The sequence below is a fragment of the Rattus norvegicus genome, chromosome 4 (assembly GCF_036323735.1).
Source record: "Rattus norvegicus strain BN/NHsdMcwi chromosome 4, GRCr8, whole genome shotgun sequence".
In the NCBI taxonomy this organism is placed as follows: Eukaryota; Metazoa; Chordata; class Mammalia; order Rodentia; family Muridae; genus Rattus; species Rattus norvegicus.
In genome coordinates, this window is record NC_086022.1 from 25775036 (window position 1) to 25781035 (window position 6000).

A 6000-nucleotide genomic window follows, 5' to 3' on the forward strand; every position below is an offset into this window, starting at 1 on the left:
CAGTGCTCATTGGCAAGTCTCTACTCAAATGTCCTTTCCTGGGTTGTTTTGTTTTGTTTTGTTGTTTTGTTTTGTTTTCCCCTAAAATTCCTGTAGGTCCCTATCTCCCTTTCTATGCTTTACATTTCTCCCTAGGACTATCGCCATCTTGCAAAGCTGCATTTTTACTTACTGCTTGCTTCTCCTACCTAAAATCCAACCTCCATGAAAGCAGGATTTTGTTTGCTGTAATTCCTAATACACTCAGATCTAATATACAATATGTATTGATAAATATGTGTGGCATGAATCAATGCGTTATGTGAGTACCATAAATGATAGAAGTTGAATGGATGAAGCAAAGAAGTGCAGACCGACAGGAGCTGGATGTAGATCGCTCCTGAGAGACACAGCCAGAATACAGCAAATACAGAGGCGAATGCCAGCAGCAAACCACTGAACTGAGAATAGGTCCCCCGTTGAAGGAATCAGAGAAAGAACTGGAAGAGCTTGAAGGTGCTCGAGACCCCAAAAGTACAACAATGTCAAGCAACCAGAGCTTCCAGGGACTAAGCCACTACCTAAACACTATACATGGACTGACCCTGGACTCTGACCCCATAGGTAGCAATGAATATCCTAGTAGGAGCACCAGTGGAAGGGGAAGCCCTGGGTCCTGCTAAGACTGAACCCCCAGTGAACTAGACTATGGGAGGAGGGCGGCAATGGGGGAAGGGTTGGGAGGGAACACCCATAAGGAAGGGGAGGGGGGAGGGGGATGTTTGTCCGGAAACGGGAAAGGGAATAACACTTGAAATGTATATAAGAAATACTCAAGTTAATAAAAAAAAAAAAATCAAAAAAAAAAAAAAAAAAAAAAGAGCCAGAGATGGTGGAAGACGACAAGGAAATGTTGTCTTCCCGACACACAGGGAAAAAAAAATGATAGAAGTTGATTTTTTATTAATAATACGAACTGCTTCAGACACAATGCAATTAATTGAAGACTCCAAAATTTATCCAGCGCCATCAATGAGGGTCCATGGTATTTTGATCACTGATCTGAATCATCACCGACATACTGTAATTAATTTAGTAGTTTGTAAACTTATCCAACCATAAATTCGAGACGAATCCTCAATTCTCATCTCAAAAACAAAACAAAACAAAAATTAATTGCCCGTAATACGCACCTAAGTCTACCTCCTTCTGGTTTTTAAAGAAAAGTCTTTACATATTTATTACATCATACCATGTGATGCATAGTGCCTTGCAGGATTCTCTAGAGAGAAAATGAACAAAGTATGGGTCTGTAAAACAAAATGAAACAAGGAATAATACTCTACCAGGCTACCAGGCAGCTCTGGTACAAATTCTGGTACCTATAGTCTGCTTCTTATAGTGCTCAATCCTCTGTGACTTCTAGTGCAGAGGAACCAAATGCCACTGGGGCCCTCTTTGCCCTGGGAACTCATCTACAATCCTGTAGCGTCTGCTGCTCCGTGTTGCCTATTGTCTCCTACACCTCATATGAGAGTGTCTCTTTAACCTGCTTTCAGTGTAGAATCTGGCCACAAAGGAGTCTTGGGAAGGTGGAGGAAGAACATCAACAAGGTCAGAAAATCCCAAGTGTAACAACTGAAAGCTTCTCACCGCTGCTTGAGGTTTTCTCTTCTTCTTCTTCTTCTTCTTCTTCTTCTTCTTCTTCTTCTTCTTCTTCTTCTTCTTCTTCTTCTTCTTCTTCTTCTTCTTCTTCTATGAGCATTATTACACATTAATGTTTTACCTCTCTTAGGTATCTGTTTTTAAAAACAATTACTAAATACTTCCTATCTATAAGACTTAACATATCAGTGTTGGTAACTGAGAGTATCATTAGCGGTTTTCATTTTTCTAAAATTTAACTTTTAAACGAGGACATTGTTAAGTTGGAATATTTTATCTGTTTAACCTTTCTGATTCAGAAAGGCCTGTGAAAAGTAAGGCAATATGATTATGGAGGAAATCTAACGACTTCCTGGTCCCTTCACCCTCTTGCCACTCACCAAAACTTTCATATCTTGCTACTGTTCATTTCTTGACTAGCTTGGCGATAATTCCATATTAATTTATTGAAATACATTGAATGAATTTCGAAGGTAACTACCACAAATCTGCCATATGTGAAACACCAGGGATCACTATTCAGCAATAAAAGGAAATGGACTACGTATGTGCATTAAAACCTAGATGAATTTCAAAAGCATTATACTAGAAGAAAGAAGGCAATCTCAAAAAACACATGCTATTATTATCATTTTGTTTATATGGAATTACAAAAAAAATAAATGAAATGATGATGTTATAGAAGTTTCTGGTTCTTGATGGCTGAACTGGAAGGGAGCTATAACCTCAAAGTGATAGCACCAAGGGGTTATGCAGATACAGTGAATCTGTTTTGTATCTTAATTTTAGAAGTAGCTATTTGAAGTGTTAAAATTTTATACATCTGTTAAAATTCATGGATCCATACTTGAAAGAAATCAATTTTGTTATTACCCTTCGGATTCTCTGGTGTTCCTTCCTCTTTGTTCCCTCTGTGCTCAGCCACCATCTCATCCAGTCTTGGTTGGGGGTCACTGAAATTTTAGCTACTGAATGATTTTATGTATACAGCATAGTCCTTCACTAACTTTCACCACTAGACATCACAAGATGGCTGAGTGGTTAAGAGCACTGACTGCTCTTCCAGAGGTGCTGAGTTCAAATCCCAGCAACCACATGATGGCTCACAACCATCTGTAATGGGATCCGATGCCCTCTTCTGGTGTGTCTGAAGACAGCTGAAGTGTGTTTATATATAATAAACAAACAAACAAACAAGAGGCACTCCAGAGGAACCTCTGGACTCTGTCTTAGAAAATCATGGGAAACATCACCGTAATATTTTTAACTTCTCAGTCCACTGCAAAGGAAAGTCCCAAAATAACATGTGGTAATTTTAAGTTCCAGATCAATTCTGTCCCCTGGAGGAATATTCCTCTAACAAATACTAGGACTTTTAAGAGCAGAAGCCAAAATAACGGATTCAGGATACAAACGTTTTGTGTCTTAATCATCAAATATAGCTAAGAGAAATGTCCTCCTCACACTCATTACCCAGTTGAAGGAAATGGATTGCTTATTTTTTAGAAAAAAATATTGTATTCTGAAGGGTATAGCTCAAGGTTCAAAGCATTCTCTCTCTCCAATCAGAGACCTAACTTCCTTAAACTGTTTGTTATAAGACAGACACTTCGAAATGATAGTTTTGTGGATATAATACCAAACTCCAAGAATAGTGGCCTTAATTGCTTTTCTATAAAGAGATTTTATTGACCAAAAGCAACGCTGTGTGAGACGACATTTAATCATGGCATTCACTAAGTTAACAGAAGTAGCGTGGTGACCCCCACATTATCCAGACTGTTGTTCCAGCAAGGACAAAGGCTAGTACAACACTGGAAGAAATGCAGTACAACCCATAGAAGAAAGGTCTCTCCTCCGTCATACTATTTGACGGAGCAATTTCACAATTGATCATTCAGTCGTGGTTGTGGCCGGCTATCCGTTCTTTATTGAGACATGGGTGGTCTTCATGACTGCAATGGTAGGCCCTTCATTGTGTATGACTTCATTTGCACTCACAGGTGAACAGAATTGACTGACTTCAACATGGCGGGTCAACTGACTCATGTGGTCATAGTGTCTTGGTTAAAACAAATTCTCATGGGGAATTAATATGATCACACACTGCGTCAATCTCAAATGGTTCGCCCACCGTTATTCTCTAATCTTCCTTACAACAGACTTCTGATCATGTTATCTACTGTCTCTTGCACTATGTAGCCAAACCTCTCCACCTACCCATGAACTGTGGATAGCTGATGAGACCATCATCCAGGTAAAATATACCAAGTTATACCCATCATTGGAGTTCCCTTCTCCACTGTCCCACAGGGCTTATTTTTAAAGTTGGCCCTTAAGTTTAAAAAAAAATTTAAGGCTAAGAATAATGAACTGAAAGGCAAGAAAAAAATTAAATCACTTACAAGCAGAGTTCCACTACACAAGATGGTAAATGCTGACACAACTATTCCTGAGAGATACATTATTCAAAGGGTGATAACAAGGTCCACGGTGAAGCAGATCTCAATGTTTGCGTATCTATTAACCAATATTGACCTTGCTGTGGATAGAAGCATTACAGGATATTAAAGCAGTTATTGAACAAAACTTTATTGTATACATGTATGAAACTGTCAGGGAGTTAGAAATGGAAAAAAATAAAATTTATGTGACAGTAGAGTTTTTAAATCATTTTTCAACCTCCCTATTTTAAGAGAAATGCAAGTGTGATTGGCATGCACGCTTTTCCACCTCATTTCCCCAGATGTCCCAGGTAAAAACAGGGAAAGAAATAAATTTTAACCATGAAGGATCAGGGATATGCACTAGGATATGACAATACTCCAGAAGAAAAGGCTGGGTTACTGGACACGAGTTCTAAAAATGATTTTAAACTTTAATCACTGTAGCAAAGACCCAAAAATCCCACAGAGCCTTGGAGAGGTAGCTTTTAAAGTTCACTAAGAAATTCCTAGCTCAAATTCCCAACACCTCTCCATCGCTCTAAAGCTCTTCCTCAGATGACTTTACAACTAAATAAATAAACAAATAAGTAATCAGTCATCGAGAAGCCAAGATCCTCAGAGGCAGCCATCCTACCTTTGGACATCTCACAGAACAAGAACATCTTCCAAATTACCAAAATCTTGATAATCTTCAGAGTCTTTTGCCCGAGGTAGCATTATTCCTCCATGATTTTATTTTCTGTGAACCTGAAAAATCTCCAAAACTGCTTTTAAAGCCTGGACTTGAACTGATGTATTTACACCAGAGTAGTCTGTAGAACCGTAGAGAAGAAGCATAGTACCACTCTCCAGACCTTAGCTCAAATAGTTTAATATCAAAATAATCTGGATGGTACGCTAACATTTGGTATACTTAGTAACACTCATCAGGAACCCATCAAGTGCCCGGCACCTCACAGAGAACATCTGAAGCACGGTCTCATTCAACTCTCCTGACGACCTATGGGTAGGTTCTATGTTCACCCATTTTGAAACGCCTAAAATATAAATACTTTGCCCAAGTTCAAAATAACTCAGAAGCAGCAAAGCTTGGAGGCTTTCTCAAACGTCAAGAAAAGTAGTGTGCGCATGCTCCGAGCACCACTTTCTGCCCGCCCCATCGCCAATCCTTTATCTTAGGAGGGAACCGTGTTGTTCTCCTTGTTTATGTTGCAAAGTGAGGCAGAGAAAAGCCTAGCTGAGTCCTGACACAGTACGAACCAGGCTCTCTGAGCAGGCTGGCCTGCAGATTCAGACCTTACATGTGTCTCTTCCAAAATTATCTTACTGGATCCGGTCTATCATGCTAACCTCTTAAAAATGTCCAGATACTCAATAATCCATTTAATCTCAACATTTTGGTCTCTGCTACCTTTTTACGACTAAGATGGTAAATAAAGATAAATTGTGTTTAAGTTACCAATTTATGTTAGGTAGAAGGTGACGTGGGAAGAAGTACCATATGGTAGACAGGTTTCCAGACGCAACCACTCATTCATCCTGTAGTATCAGCAGTCAGAAAACCTCCCAGGCACCCTCCCCTCTCACAAATCCCATACCTCCATTTTTCTACTAAGATAAACTGAGTTCTTAAGTATCCCACTGAAGTACATATCTACCATTATAGTTCACAGTTGGTAACTATCAAGCAGTAATACCAAATCAGTGTGAAATACTTTTTAATAGTACATCTATGTAAGTCCTGGTGATGGTCATTTCTTCTAAGGATTAAGTTTTGAAAAATAAGACACTAGATCAGCTATACGTTGGTTGTTCTACTATAATACTATGGTTATATAATTGTGGGTGTTACTGTCCGCATATCAAGAATTACCTTGAGTCCCTGTGAGTTTGCAGGGGTAGCCTAAAG